Here is a 17,202-nt window from a genome sequence, read left to right as displayed (position 1 = left end):
TTTGCTACATAGTATAATTTTTAAATGTCCTTTTTTAAGAGGAGAAAGTAAGAATTTAAATCTCGCTGCCATCAGTGAGATTCAGGGTAATAACTATAACCCATTTCTTTGAACGTGAAAATCCTCTATCAATATTCAGGGAATACTGGCTTATTAGGCCTTCTGCTTATAATCTACAGAAAATTTCATTTCCCCCATCACCACACATATGCTCTGTAACTAATGTGGGACAGGTAAAACACAAAGAGTGAACTGGATAAGGGATGGAAAATGGACATACGGGTCAAGCTAAACTACAAACCAACAAATAACATAAAGGAATAGTGCAATGCAAGAGATTACTTTGGCTTGGAAGAAGGATGATAGAAGAAAATACAAAAAACAAGAAACAGAGAAAAGATTCCACTTGAACTAAATCTTTAAATTAATCTTAAAAGATGGTTTGACAAGCAAGATGAAACAAGAAGAGACTGAACGAAATCCTAAGGGAAATGCCTGTATACTCATGAGAATACAGGATGTGTACAAAAAGCTGTCTGTCAGTAGTTCACTTTGGTTAAAGTAAAGAGCACACAAAGAAGCTTCACAGTAAATGATCATGGCTACAAAGGCAGAATATGACCAGACTGTAAAAGATCATGAATGTCAAACTAAGAAGCCCAAACCATATTTGGAAGACTATGGCAGCAGTTCTCAGAGCATGGTCCCTGGACCAGCAGTATCAGCACTGCCTGGGAATCTACTAGAAATGCAAATTCTTGGGTCTCATCCCAGACCTACGGAATCACAAACTCTGAGGGTGGGCCCAGCCATCTGTGTTTTAACAAGTCCTCCTGGCAATTTTAATGCATACTAAAATTTGAGACCACTGGACTATGGGGCTCTAATATAAATTTTTGAGTAGGGGAGAGAATAGCAAAATATTATGTTCTAAAATGTTTAAACTAAGTAATAATTGTCAAAATGGATTTACAAAAAGGAAAAGATAAGCAATGGCAAGACTAGTTAGAAATCAAATAATAATAATAAAACTCAACTCAGAGAGGCAGACAAAGCAGCAAACAAAGATAAGGCTGGAGCACTAAGCCTCCGTTGTAGGTAAAACAGTGATACCACTAATAAAAACACCACCACATTTAAAGAGAAATAAGAATCAGTGTTTTTAAGGAAGGCAGTGATTGGTCCAGCAAGAGACTTTCTAAAAAGAAAAGCACAGACAGAAAGCAATGTATTTCATTAGCACTTAGGACACTGAGTTGGAGATCTGCACAGGCCAAACATGAGAATGAAATTGTGGACAGAAGAAAGAACTGAATATTTGCAGAAGCGATCATTAAAACCATGGGCCTGAATAAAATGTCCTAGGAAGTGAAAGAAAGAGGCCCAAAGATAAAAATCTTACCGAAAACATACACTTACGGTGGAGGAAAAGTAAAAACAACTAAGAAATCCGAAAAGTAGGCAAGAGCAGGAAGAATCAAAACCAAGCAGGTTCTTTTCAATCCTATCCTCAACAACATTAAGACTCCAGTCAGACCGCATGATTTGCTGCTGAGTAAACCAGCACTCAAGGGGCTTGCTTTAGTACTTCCCTGTTCTGCCCCTACATCACGGCATGTGCTTCCTATCATCTAAACCCATGAAAACTATTCCCATTTCACAAAGTCTGTCTTAACGACTCTACGCAGAGCTTTGTTTGATGCTCCCCTAACAGATGTGCATCACAAGAGCATGCCACGATTCATGCGTATTACTAGGACATCGTTTGCCGTAACATGCCTTGTGGTATATACATGCATGACATTATATGCCCTACTAGACAGTTAACTCATGGGGCCTATATTCAGTTTTTCAATCTGCCCCATATTTAGTACAGTGCTAAATATATAAACGAGAACTTCAAAATCTTACATGTGTTTTGTTTTTAACCAAGTGGTCAACAATGCCCTTAGACCTGTTTGCCAAGCCCTTCAGGAGGCCAAAGAAAAGAAAACAAAGGGAAAATGAGAACAAAACAAAAACCACGCATAAAAATTTTCAAACATCCCCAATTAACACTTAAAAGAAATTTCAGGTACTTGTATGATATTAAAAAATAATAAAGGTCAGTTAGCAAGGACTGACAATTAAAGTAAAAGGCTCTTAAATATTCATTATCAATTGTTTGTAACATTTTCAGGATCCAGGCAAAATATTCTTTAATTTTAAAAAGTTATCTTTATCCGATTCAGCCCTTTAGATCCAGTAAGATTATTAAAAGGCCAGTGGGGTGGTACAAAGCATGTCATCAATATTTGGTAGTACCAATGCTAAGTCAAGAACAGTATCAGGCCAGACCCAGAAAGGCCAAGATAGAAAGTCTAATACAGATTTAATAAGTAGGGGAAAGAGGCAAGGTGAATCCTCCAGCCAAGCTCAAGATAAGACTCAAGATAACTCTTGGTAGAGTCCTTAAGATGGACCGTGTCAAATAGGAATAGTTCTCACGAGTTTAGATGATAGGAAGCACATGCCAAGATGTAGGGGCAGGACAGGGAAAAAGTACTAAAGCAAGCCCCTAGAGTGCTAATTTACTCAGTATGGTAAGATTCAAACCAAAATACAGGGAACAAGCAGGGTATGAGGTCCTAGTAAATGAACTAAATACCCAGAAGTTTCCAATATTAACATTAACAGACCATCCAATATTAACAGAAATCCAGTTCAAGAATGTATGCAGAGAGCCTCTTTCAGCTTCCACGGCTCAAAACTGAATACAAGTTAAAAATTTAAAAATTAAAAAAAAAACAAACTGGGAATTATGCCTAAATATGTTATGAAGAATGAACAGTAGTTGGAACAGTTGGACTCTAATCCTAGTGCTCCTTACACACACTATGTAACTTAAATAACTTAATCTCTCTTAAGCCTCTGTCTCCTTATCTATAAGAGAGAACACTTCTGTCCATCTCAAAAAAGTACTGCTGAAGATAACGTGAGACAGCATTAAATGTGAGGTTATCTGAGGATAAGAACTATTTACCTTACACCTCCCTGATATAGTTTAGCACTTTACCTTACGACAATCCAAACAGCTTTCTAGAGCAGAACTCTCTCCTGAGACTATGTGATCAGTGACTGCAGCAGTCAGTGCTTGGAGAACTTCCTGCAGGCTAAATGCTGGAGAGGTTCATAGGAAAACTTAAGACTATTATATAAAATTCTTCAGATATGAAAACTTGGTTACCTTTGTTTTTGTGGTAAAAACACAAAAGATCTACTCTCCTAGCAAAGTTCAAATATATGATACAGTATTATTAACTATAGTAACTAGCTACACATTAGATCCCCAGAGTTTTTCATCTTATAACTGAAAGTTTGTACCCTTTGACATGTGAGGTGATAAGACTGCGATAATAATCATTTCACAATGTATAAAGATATCAAATCACCATATCATATACCTTACATATACACAATCTTTATTTGTTAAATATACCTCAATAAAGCTGGGGACATTTTTTTGTTTTTTAAAAAAAAAAGAAAATTTGGGAAAACCAAGAAATGTGCTACTGAAAAAAAATTCTAAAAGTCAATGAAAGAGTCAACATTATTTTAATATAAGAAAAAGCTATTTTTCTTTTAAAATTTATTTAAAAATTTTAAAAGCTACTTAAATTATTAAGCTATTTAAATTTATTTCTAGAGAAAAAAAGACAAAAAATCACTTATCTGCAAAAAAGAAAAAGGAATGGAAAGTTGCTGAGTGTTTCCGTCATGTTAGTAGAAAACAAGCTAAACAATACAAAAAGACTCAGACTGATAAACCAAACTGAGGTAGAGCCAGGGTTTAGCAGTAGCAGAAATCTTGGCACAAAACTTAGATCAATTTAATAACAACTTAGTGAGGGAGCAAGACAAAGATAAAGGTAAGTACAACTGAAGCAGGCTGATAAGCCATATGGCGAAGGTGATTATATGGCCCATTTGCTTAGGACAGTCCTCGTTTACACCCTTTGTCTGGATGTAATTATTAATAACACTCTCTTTCACTCAGAAAAAATGCCAGTTGGGATAATAAATTATATGGCCATCCTATCTATAATAACAATAATACAAGGCTAATAATGTTAATGTTACAGTAAAGGCACAATTCAATTCATTTGTGAAATGGGAATAAATAGGTCTGTACTCATCAAAACATCTTTAAGGTGAGATACTATGTGAAGTGTCCTAAACTCGCAAAAAAGTATATTAGATCAATGCAATGCCGTGCTGTGATGCTGAAAAGGCTGAGGGAAGGAGTGGGGAGATGGCAGCACTGGCAGTACCATCAGGCTGGAACTGAAAAAGGGAAGTGCAGACACACTGTCCTGTCCTAATTCACAACCCTACTCCCACTGCTCTGCCCCCTTCCGGTCTGTAACAATGTTTAATAGGAAATTCTTGTTGCGGTAAACTAAAAATTAATGAAACAGAAATGAGAAATAATTTTTAATAAAAAATACATAATTACCATATGGTCTGACTAATGAAAGCAAAAATAATTTGGGAAAGGGGCTAAAAGAGTCATTAGTTGAAGCAGGGGTTGTGGCAACTCCCAGAAAAAAGCAAAAGGCACCAGGCACAGTGGCTCATGCCTGTAATTCTAACACTTTGAGAGGTTGAGGCAGGTGAATCGCTTGAGCCCAGAAGTTCCAGACCAGCCTGGCAACACGCTGGAACCCCATCTCTACAAAAAATATAAAAATTAGCCAGGCATGGTGGCTCATGACTGTATCCCAGCTACTTGGAAGGCTGAGGTGGGAGGATGCCTGGAGCCCAGGAGGTCAAGGCTGTGGTGAGTCATGTTCACGCCACTGAACTCCAGCCTGGGTGACAGAGCGACATGCTGTCTCAAACAAAAAAGGCAAAAGGCACTGGGTTGAATGTTTCGATGCTCCATACTATGAAATGATTTCAGAAGTTTTTGGTTCTTCATACACAGATCTCATACTACAGTCAGTTATTCTCAGTTTATAAGTAGGTTGCATTTAAGAGTATGTATCCACTAAGTGAAGCATATCTTTCCACAGAAACTATGTTATGGTGTTTAATTTCCTAGTTCACAAAATCCTATTTAATCTGTATATAACTGAACTATATACAACCAATGGTGTTTCTCAAATGGCCTATGACTAAGACAGCCTCAACAAGAGGGAACCCCCAATAATAAATCAGAACTCAAGCATAGAGATTAGATAGTCTGGATGATAAGAAACAGTAGAATAAGAGAAAGCTGTTTTCTATTGTGGTTGCTTTGAGGGACAAGCAGATACATGACCACAAATGCTCTGGGAGGATCAGCTCTTATCAAATGTCATAAACAAAAAGATAACTCAACAGCAGTTGGTAAATGAACTGGAAAAGCAAGAGACAGAGAAGAAACTCCAGTAAATAGGTTACTATAATTGTCAGGACATAAGGACATAAGTACTAAACTAAATAAATGCTGGGACCAGGTAGAAGTTTCACAATTTAAGTAAGAAATATTCTAAGTATAATATAAAATCATCAGATGTTTTCTTAAAATCTGTCTCAATAACTCGCACAATGATTCTTAACCATCTAGGTTACAGAACCATCTTACTTTAAAAACCAAAAGATCCTCCCCCACATAAAAAAGACAAATACAACCCTGCTTTATAGTAACTGAATGTCAATGACTTCCTATAAAACATACAAAGAAATTTTTAAGGTTGAACTTGGCAAAAGTAAAGTCACAAAATACAGGAGCAGAAAACAAGGTATCTAGCAAGAGCATCACAGTAGTATTTATATTTATAAATATTGTGCCTGAGATTAAAAAAAACTGTAAAAATATAATGCAAAACTATAAGATTTATCAAGGTACAAAGAGTAAGTCATGAACCATATTTTCAAAGACCTAATCATAAAAAAAGTAAGATTTGTAACTATACTGTCTACTCATAAAAGGTCAAGATAAAGAGCTTCTGGCTACTATCAGAGTCCTGAAAGTCTAGTGGTTCTCAAACTTCATCAGAATCACCCAGAGGATTTGTTAAAACGGATTGCTAGGTCCCATCCCCAAGCTGCTGATTCAGTAGGGTTGGCGTGGGGCTCAAGAATTTGCATTTCTAACAAGTTTTCATGTCAAGTTAATACTGCTTGTCAAGGGAGCATCAATTTATTTACTCCTTAGAGCAATTTCTTGGAACTACACCAACTCCATTTTCATCTACTTCTTTCCCTCCTTTCTCACTCTGTAAGCTAAATGAGAAGTATTAGGGTGGCCCTAACCTTTTTCTATTTAATATCTTGCTTCTAAAAGATGTATAGAGTGCCTATCTCATTTTGAATAATTTAAACTATAGTTACATATACGTAAACAAAGAAGAGGTAACCAAAATGACAAACAAGTATGTAATGCTCAGCACGCTTTGGTGAGTTGCTGAAGACCAAAATACCTTACACATACCCTATAAGATGACTTCCACCTACATAAGAATCTTTCTTCCAGATTCCTAATCAATGGCGTCCAAAATCATTACTCCCTGGGTCTCTTCAGATCAACAGACATCCACAATCCAGATATAAATTAAATTTTAAAATAGAATTTGCAGCTAAAATATAAAGACATAGTTGGCAAATTTATAGAAAAAGATATTTTAAAAAGTTTAATCATGTCTTCCCTTATCAAAATGATATCTACACTTTCTGCCTCACTCATTCTCTGCTTTTTTTCCCTAAACTAGTATAAATAAGTGAACTTTGTTCTCTTTTTTTTTTTTTTTGAGATGGAGTTTCGCTCTTATTGCCCAGGCTGTAGTGCAATGGCGCGATCTCGGCTCACTACAACCTCCACCTCCCGGGTTCAAGTGATTCTCCTGCCTCAGCCTCCTGAGTAGCTGGGATTGCACGCATGTGCCAATATGCCCATCTAATTTTGTATTTTGTGTAGAGACAGGGTTTCTCCATGTTGGTCAGGCTAGTCTCAAACTCCTGACCTCAGGAGATCCACCCACCTCGGCCTCCCAAAGTGCTGGGACTGCAGGCATGAGCCACCGCGCCTAGCCTTGTTCTATTCTTATATTACCACTTCTTACAGGTATCACAAGTATCAGAACTAATTTTAATCATAAAATGCACAGTGGACATCATTAAAAGGTCAGCAACTAATGTGCTATATGATGAAGAAACCTGTAAACAGTGACCATGAAAATTAGAGAAGAATAAATATTAACATTAGCAAGTGTCTCTAGAACTTGCTTTCTTGAGAAATTCTCACAATTGTCTGTTCTTATGAAAATGGAATGAAATCTGTGTGACTTATAATATGACATTGCTTTACAATTCATTAGCACAGTGGTCTCCAAATTTGGGTTGCCGACACCCAAAAAGGATGTATAATCTAATCCACTTGAAATTTTGAGAAAATATTAGAATTTACATTTACATTTAATTTTATCTCATTTTTTTAATTTATATTTTTGTGGGTATTTTTTTTTTCTTTTTTTGAGATAGTCTCGCTCTTTTGCCCAGGCCAGAGGGCAGGGGCGTGATCTCGGCTCACTGCAAACTCCACCTCCTGGGTTCAAGTGATTCTTCTGCCTCAGCCTCCCAAGTAGCTGGAATTACAGGCACGTGCCACCACGCCCGGCTAAATTTTTATATTTTTAGTAGAGATGAGGTTTCAGCAAGTTGGCCAGGGTGGTCTCAAATGCCTGACTTCAAGTGATCCTCTCCCCTCAGCCTCCCAAAGTGCTGGGATTACAGGCGTGAGCCAATGCACCCGGCCGTATTTTTGCGGGTATTTTAAAAACATGTAACATTAGTACAATAGTTTGAATGTGTTTATATATGTTATATATGTATCTATACACACTACTTATATACAGCTATTTATTTTAAAATTATATCAGGAAGCACATACTCAAAAACCTTTTTTTTCTTTTTTTTTTTTTTTTTTTTTTTTTTTGAGATCAGGTCTCGTTATACTGCCCAGGCTAGTCTCCAACTCTTTAGCTCAAGTGATCTTCCTACCTTAGCCTCCTGAGTTGGCTGAGATTACAAGTGTGTGCTACCACCCTCTGCAAAACCCGAAGCATATGATAAAAAACAGTCTGGAAAAATATGAGGATGATAATATAAAAACAGTTTGGAAAAATATGACAGTAGAGCCACTTTTGACCTATAGAAAGTCATTTTCCTTTTTGCTGCTATCAGAAACGCTAATTGATTCAACAATGCCATTTGAAGGACTGTATTTGAACCACAGGTTTCTCCACATTTGCATCAAATCTACTAGGTATCTTTCACCTTTTCCTCAACTTGTAAATCTGTTCAGCAGAAGACTCACTTCTATATCTAAAAATCCATAATTTTCTTCAACATATAATAACTTTTCTGTTAACTTTCCAACTTCCCCTTAATATTTACCTTTAAGTAAGATAAAATGTTTTCATAAGAACAGATATGAAAAAATGAAGAATTCCAGACACGAACTTTTTTTTTTTTTTTTTGAGCTCTCAATAGCAGTTCTGCAGACTAGAAGTGCTGGCCTATGACTTGCGTGCCCTCTGCATTAAGCGCTAATATATCCGGGGTACAGAGACCTCTTACCTCAGATTCACTCTCCCACAAGCTCTTTTATGTTTTCCACTGTTGCCTTACTTTCTTGATATCCACAGATCATACCAGCATTAATCTGCTGCTTTCTCATGTCTTTTCTCACTTCTAGTCTCTCATGTACACATTGATTCTTTATTACTTCTCAGTTCTTTCAGGACAAGTCGTTCTGTGTTTTTTCCATGAAATGACCAGATGCCTTTGTTTATCTTTGCAAAGCCAACATCTAGCACACTGTCTGGCAGACAATAGGTGCTCAATAAAAGACTGCTGAACCGAAGTTAGTTTCTTCAGCTCTTAATTATTTTTCTGTTGTTGACAAGTACTAAGCAGTTGCTGCTGCTGCTTAGCTCCAGAGAGTGATCCTAACCCATGATCACCATGGGCTCTCCATGGTCACTTACAGGCCCAGGCCATTCCAAAAGTTTGATTTTCCAACATTCATTCGTTAAACAAACATTTATTAGATGCTTATTAAGTACTATTTAGACATTTATAGCCAAGATATACTACCGTGAAAAATTTAATAAATGCAAAACAAAAGCATCAAATTTAGCAAACGATGTTCAATTTATCAATTGCTAAAATGACTTTATCTTTGATCAGATGCTACAGTAAGTTTAGTGTCAGTACTAACGAGTTATGTTAAAGTCACTGAAAAATCTGTGTGGTGTTATTTTGGTAGCAATTATCAATTTTCAGGAAAAAAAACTCAAACAAAAACCGACTGACCACTTACATTATGCCAAACTTAAGAGACAGTTTGTATTACAAAAGTTCCTTGTCAAACAGACGTTAAGATTCACCATCCTTTGAAGATTAATAATCTACATTAACACAGAGAAACAAGAAACACTAGAAATCAAGAACATGGGTTCTGGAGTTGGCCTGGCTTCAAAACCTCAACTCTATCATTTACAAGCTTGTAACTATGGGCATATTGCCTAATCCACCAAACTGTTTCCTCATCTGCATATAAGATAAGAGTAGATTCTTAGCTAATAGAGTTGTTATAAGGAGTCCATACCATAGTACATACAAAAGTGCTTATACGATGGAACAAATAGTAAATGCTCAATAAATGTTATCTTAGTATATAAATCTATAAATTTAAGTTTAAGAAGTCCTACAAAACTAATCCAGCATTTCCCAATTTTGACCACGTAATCCATTTTCCCATAAAACACTTACTAACATTCTCTGCTACTTTAATTGTGTGCTGATTGCCATTATTTTCCAGAAAAAATTAAAGTCTCTATTTTTATGGTATCGTTATATTAACTAAACAAATCATGAAATTATGAAAATTTCAGTATATAGGAAAGTACCTCAGTAACTGTAAGTTAACAGACAGCAAGACTTCTCTAGCACCTATGCCCTTCCCTTCGCCCTGCTTGTTCTTTCAGAAGAATGTCAAGTGATCCTTCAGTCAAACAAATTACACTGGTACATTTGTGCATGTAATTAGAGTCACCATTCACTGCAAAGCTCTACTCAATAGATAACTTTTAATCAGGCTTTAAAATTCTACACATATCCTATTACAAAGATGAACACAATGGGTTTTATTGTGGGACATTTCCAAAACAAAGCCTTTTAAAGGAAATTTTATAACTTTACTGCTTTTATACTCTATATTTCTATGGCTTGAGAATCTCCCATCAAATATTTCTAGTTAGTAAATTATCAAAATAAACTGTGGTAAGCAGTCTCTGAAATGGCTCCCAATGATCCCCACATCCTTGTATTTGTCTCCCTGTGATGGTTGGCTGGACCTAGTAACTCACTTTCCATGAGTAGAATACAGCAAAAGTGATGGGACGTCACTTCCAGCATTAGTCACAAAAAGATTATGACGTCCACATTACTGCCCCTTCTCTTTCTCTCAGAGCTCCCTCTCACTCTGAGAGAGCGAAACAGTGGGCTGAGGGAACCCCATTGTCATGTTATAAACTGCCTACAGAGAGACTTATACGGCAGAAAACTGGTATCTCCAACAGCCATTGAGGACCTGTGAGACTAACAGCTATATGAGTAGGTTTTTAAGTGGATCCTCCCCTAATCAGGCCTTGAGATGACACAACCCCAGCTGATATCTTAATTGCAGCCCTGTGAAAGACCCAGAGCCAGAAGACCCACCTAAGCTGCACTATGATTTCTGACCCACAGAAACCATGAAATGAGAAATGTGTGTTGCTTTAAGCCACTAAGTTTTGGGGTCATTTGTTACATAGCAATAAACTAATACATAAGTTAAAAGTTAACCTTAGAAAACTTCAGCAAAAAATATATGTATTTAATCTTTTGGACACAATACCCCACATAATTCAAAACACACTGTTCAATTTTAAAATGCATTGCCTTCTTTTTTGTCTAATCCTAATTTTGCCTATTTTCTTAAGTGACTCTCCACAGACACATCTATGTTGTTAACTAAGCTTTCCAACAGGTATAAAAATTATGGCAAAGAATGTATTGTGAAGGCAGCACATGTAACATAAGGAATACTGAAATACTAGGTACAATGGACTTTTCGGATAAGTAGGTCTTAAAGTTGATTTTGTTTTATATATGTATATCAAACAAACTGATAAGAAAAAAACCTCTAAAACTACCTATTCCAGGTGGTAAAATGAAAAAGAATAAATAAAAACAAAGAAAAACTAGAACAAGGAAAGGAATGAAAAAAATGTTCATTCAAAGAAAAAGAGGGAAAGGTAAGAACAGAAAACAAAATTCATATGCACTAGAATCTATGATAAAACTTTTCAGTCACAAAATGAGCAATAACAATGTGAACTCCACTGCTGTGCTCAGGGCAACAAAACCATTAATTTCTCTTATTTAAATTATTTGTTGACCAAATACCTACACTTTCCAAAATTTCACTAAAATTGACAGACCGTGCAGCCTTGAATGCAATCAACAATTCAATCTTAACAGGTCACAGATTCTGCACACACTGACATCTAACCTTTTTTATGTTGGTCCAGAAGACGATGACCTAGACAGCAAAAGCTTTATATCCTATTCCTGATCTGAAGCACCCCAAGTACTCCAAATTCAGTTTTAACATAGCCCTGGAAAGTTATCAGACATTTATTCTCTTATTTGTCCAAGTACTGTACACATGATACGCTTTAAGTGTTACCCTCACTTTGCCTGCCACCCTATAGAACATTACAGCCCCCATCATCTCTAACTGATAATGATCCCCCTGCCCCTGCTTACTTATTTTGTTTAGTCTCCTTCCCACAAGCCCTACCTGAATGTTCACTTAAAGGCACAGATTTTGTCTATCTTGTTCCTAATCTATTCCAAGCAACTATTTGAGTATCTGGTATAAAATAGGCCATCAGATATTAGCTCAATATTAAATAAATTATAAAAATAAAGAATTTTTCATATGACCAAATACAAAACAGAGGATACTAAAGAGAAAAAAAAAATAAGTTTTTAAACAGAATTTTCAAATGCTAAATACTTTTCTGAATTTTTTTTAGAAAAGCAACATTTCAAAACAAAACAAAAATCACAAGAAATTAAGTACTTTAAAATTTGGGCTAAAATCACAAGAAATTAAGTACTTTAAAATTTGGGCTAAGGTTTCCTATCAAACGTATAAAGTCTCCTAGTGAAGGCCAGTAAAGGTCCATAAAATAATTATTGCTTCTTTCTTTCAAAAAGACACCTTAACAAGAAATACAAATCAAAATGCACCTATATTGAACTGAAGGACTATAGTACAAGAACTGCAGAATTAATAATTCATCCTTTAAAGCATACAAACACATCACACAGAGTCTAGATCAGTGCTGTCTAATAGAAATAAAATGTGAGCTACATACATAATTTTGTTTTCTAGAAGTTACACTGAGTAAAAACGAAGTAAATTTTAATATTATATTTCATGTAACCCAATATGTCTAAAATATCTCCAACAGGTAATCAATATTTTCAAATTAGATATTTAATATTATTCTTCTCATATAAGCCTTCAAAATTTCAAGTGTGTTTTATACTTTATAGCACACCTCAACTTCGAATGCTCAATAGCCAAATATGGCTAGTGGCTACCACACTGGACAGTGGATTTCTACATTCTTTTAGGTAATAGTAAAATATAAAGGCATGTTGTGTTTGCATTTAAATAGTAAGAGAAATACAGAAAGATATCATCTTCTGTTTTTAAATATTAAAATTCACCTCTCATATCAAAGAATTCTAAGCTCTACTTTTTAAGCCTAAGTTTTATTTAGTTCTAACTTTTATTACAACATGCCTAAAATTCCACTGAAATTTAAAAGACTCAATAAGATTTCCACTGAAATATAAATTACACAGCCATGTATGCTTAATTTGTTTTGCAGAGTGGTAATAACACTTTGCACATGTGCATTTAATATCTGATAAAGGCTGGTGCATGCCTGTCATCCAAGCACTTTGGGAGGCCGAGGCAGGAATATTGCTTGAGACCAGGCTTTTGAAACCAGCCTGAGCCACACAGCAAGACTCTCATCTCTATAAAAGTAAAAAAAATTAAAAATTAAAAAAGTGTTATCTGATGAGGTAAAAAAGATTAAAATAACTTGTACTTCTAAGAATTATAATGCAATCAATTACAAATAGGCTGTCAAATATCTGTAAAAGCTTCCTTGATACTTTCTCTGTGTATATATCATGCACAATTTTAACTGGTCTTTCCTTTGAAGGTATTTTTAATGATTCAGGAAATGTGGATTTCTGCTATTTTTCATATTTAAATATTTTTGTAATTGTGGTGTGCTATGATTTGAATGTTTGTCCCCTCCAAAACTCATATTGAAATTTGCCATTGTGGCAGTGTTAGGAAGTAAGAAGTAACAGGGAGGTTCTGGGAGGTAATAGGACCATAAGGGCCCAACCCTCAGGAGAGGAATTAATGCCCTTATAAAAGGGCAAGTTACACACCTTTTGCCTCTTGGGCCTTCTACTTCCACCCCATAAAAAGAAAACAGTCCTCCCTCCAGGCAACGCAGCATTCAAGGAGCCATCTTGAAATCAGAATCACCAAACCTGCCAGCACCTTGATGTTGGACTTCCCAACTTCCACAACTGTGAGTCAATAAATTTCTGTTCATTATAGATTACCCAGTCTATAGTACCCTGCTATAGCAGCACCAGACTAAGAAATATATTAATATATATTTATATTATATATTAATATATAATTTATATAATAATTATATATTAATATATAATTTATATAATTACATATTTTTAAGATTTTATAATTACATTATATTTATATATTTTATTATATTAATAATATGTTAATATATAATATATATAATGAGAAATATATTTGGTCTTTGTCCTAGGTTCCAGGCACAGAGATCCTAAAACCCTGGAAATTTCCTGATAGGTGAGTCTTTTGTTATTCACTATTGCCCCCATCCGCCAACCTGAGTTTATGCTAACAAAGTGATTTAGGATACGGCCCTAAATAGTTTCAGGATAAAGCTGGTTACTAGAAAGACCAAGTAATTAGAGGGTTGTAACTTTAAGTCCCACCCACTGACCTCCAGGAAAACTGAGCTCTACAAAAACTCTGTTACAAGGTTCAAGATTCAAAGAGCTTCCAGGCTGGTGGGCATATCAAGGTGCTGGGAGGGTGGAATGAAGAAGACATGGAAGCTCTGAGCACACCGCCCCCATACCTTGCCCTGTGCATTTCTTCTATTTGGATGTTCCTGAGTTGTATACTTTAAAATAAACCAGTAAAGTGTTTTCCTGAGTTCTGTGAGCCATTTTAGCAAGTCATTGAAACTGCAGAAGCTCAGTTTTTGGGTTAAAATCTAAAACTGCACAGAGCATTCATCTACTTAACACTGTATACTCTCAGAGTTGACATGGAATTTGTTTGACAAAGCTAATCCTGTCATATTGTAAATGACTAAGAAAATGTACAATAATAATTTTAGAAAATCTCTTTGGTTTAGAGAATAAATTACCTCTATAAATTACCTCTATTTTATAAAAATATAAATACAAATATATAATACAAAGAGAGAAAAGGAGTAATGATAATGATGTTGAGAGAATGAATTATCCACTCATTTTAATAAAACGGCCCACAATAAATGACAACTAGTTTACGTTGTTTTCCAATAACAATAAAACTCTTAATAATCCATCAGTTTTACCTCACTCTTCCTTATGACCAACAGAATATATAGTTCAAATACTTTTTAAGTTGGAAGCTATGTAAGATAGAATTATCATATAGTCGGTGGTTCTAGAAATAAATAAATTGATCTACTTTGAATCGAAAGTAATGATTTTGGTATCGCTGGTACTGACTGAACTCTAATCGGATGATTTTAATCATGATAAATAGCAGAAATCAACTGATGCAGAGACATTATAAGACTGAAGATTTAATATCTGACCTAATAAGCAATTAGAAATCACTAAGTCTCTTAGCTATCACACTCTCAAAGTGATAATCATGATGGATTAGAAAGGAAAAACTTAGAGACAGTAATCTAGACACAAGATTATAAATACCTAGATTAGAACAGAACAAGCAAATAACTAGAATGGATAAAAGGTAGTGGGGAAAGGAAGAAAAAGGAACATATTTTAAGAACACAGGAGCTTAATTTACAGCAGGGGTTGGCAAACTACAGCATGCAGGCCAAATATGGCTGGCTGCTTGTTTTTGCAAATAAAGTTTTATTGGAAAACAGCCATGCCCGTTAGTTCTTGTACTGTCTATGGCCGCTTCACACTATAGTGGCGGAGTTGAATAGTTACAACAGCAACTGCATGGCCCACTAAAGCTAAATAATTTGCCAACTGGCCTGTATTCGTTTCCATTCATTATAGTACTGCCATAATAAAGTACCATAAATTGGATGGCTTACCACGATAGAAATTTATTCTCTTACAGATCTGAAGGCTAGAAAGAAGTTCAAAATCAATGTGTCCACAGAATCATGCTCTCTCAAAGGCTCTAGGGGAGAATCTGTTCCATGCCTTTCTCTTAGCTTCTGGTGTTGGCAGCAATCCTTAGCATTCCTTGATTTGCAGTTATATAAAACTAATCTCTGCCTCCACTGTCACAGAGTCATCTTCTCTCCTGTTCTGTGACTCCACATGGTGTTCTCCTCTCTTAGCAGAACACTAGTCATATTGAATTACAGGCCCACCCAACTCCAGTATGACTTTATCTTAACTACAACCGCAATGACCCTATTTCTAAATAAGGTCACATTCTGAGGTGCTGGGGTTTAGGACTTCAACATGTTTTTAGAGAACACATTTCAACCCGTATCTTGGCCCTTTGCAGAAAAAGTCTGCCAACATCTACTTTAGAAGAAGAAGAATCGAGAAATAGGTCCAGAGGTGCAACTGAACAACAAGAGATTTAAAATAGAAAAACTGAGATTTTGTTTTACACATACTAAATTTAAAGCAACAGTAAGAGCCCTCTAAAAACATCAGGCAGAAAGCAAAAGGTCAGGGATCTGGACTGGCCTAGAGATAGAGGAATCGGGGCAATCTGAAAACAGATGGGCATTCTCAAATAAACGTTTTGTATAGCAAGCCAAGAAGTGATCTTCAGAGAATGTCTCCGTTAGATAACAATGTTACTAGACACTGTCACTGTTACATCACGAGATAATAATGTAGAAAATAATGTAATTTACTATAATATAATCTGAAAGAGAAGCAATTCAACAGTGACAAATCCAACAAAGGGACTGAAGAGGCCTGAAAAATGACCAGGGGATTTGGTTAGAATGAGACAACACTCAAAGAAGCCAACTTTTAGGGAGAAACTAAGACAGAAACCAGACCGGTAGGGTAAATGGGAATGCTTAAAAACTAAAGACAGTAGGTACAGTAAATTACCATGCTGGTGGTCTCCAGTGAATCACATTTCCTGGTTATCTATATCTTTGTAGAATCTTCTTCCACACAGATTCTGAGCTTAGCCAAATGACTTGTCTTGGCCAATAAATTAGCAACCATTGGCAAGCAGAGGCATGATAAACACTTGCACATGGGAACTTACCCTCTTGGAACACTAGCTGCCGTGCTGTAATAAAGTTTCAGCTAGGCTCCTGAATGATGAGAGGTAACATAGAAAGACATTATGCAGAATAAGAGGCTGTCTTAGATACTCCAGCCCCAACAGAGCTCCCAAGAGAATGCAATTTCCATAGTGACCTCGGCCCATATCTAAGGGTATAGAAAAACCGCGCAGCTGGGGCCAGTGATCCCACAGAATCAGGAGAAATAATAAACTGTTGTCATTTTAAACCACTACATTTGGAGTGGTTTGTAAAGCAACAATAGGTAAAATACAGTCAGAATAGGATACATGTTTGAGAAATACAGGAACATGAGATGGAAAATTTTTATAAAACTGGGAAGACTTATATCCAAATGGGGGGAAAAACAGAAAAACCATGTAAATGTTTATAAAGGGTAAAATTAACATGTAAAAAGAAAAACTAAAGATGTTGAAGATGAAGGCAATGAGCCACATGAGGAAAGAGAAAATTGAAGACCAGAAACAGAAATGCAGTCATTCTGTTCTAAGAC

The 17,202-nt window shown here is 35.8% G+C and overlaps 1 protein-coding gene across 9 annotated transcripts in view; it reads right to left on the bottom strand.

Moving 5' to 3' along the window:
* STIM2 (stromal interaction molecule 2) overlaps positions 1-17,202 on the bottom strand; it is a 174,974-nt gene that overhangs the window by 84,408 nt on the left and 73,364 nt on the right. The window lies entirely within an intron of this gene.

Source organism: Pan troglodytes, chromosome 3, assembly GCF_028858775.2.
Source record: "Pan troglodytes isolate AG18354 chromosome 3, NHGRI_mPanTro3-v2.0_pri, whole genome shotgun sequence".
In the NCBI taxonomy this organism is placed as follows: domain Eukaryota; kingdom Metazoa; phylum Chordata; class Mammalia; order Primates; family Hominidae; genus Pan; species Pan troglodytes.
The sequence above is the reverse complement of the archived record's forward strand: the minus strand, read 5'-3'. Positions and strand labels throughout refer to the sequence as shown.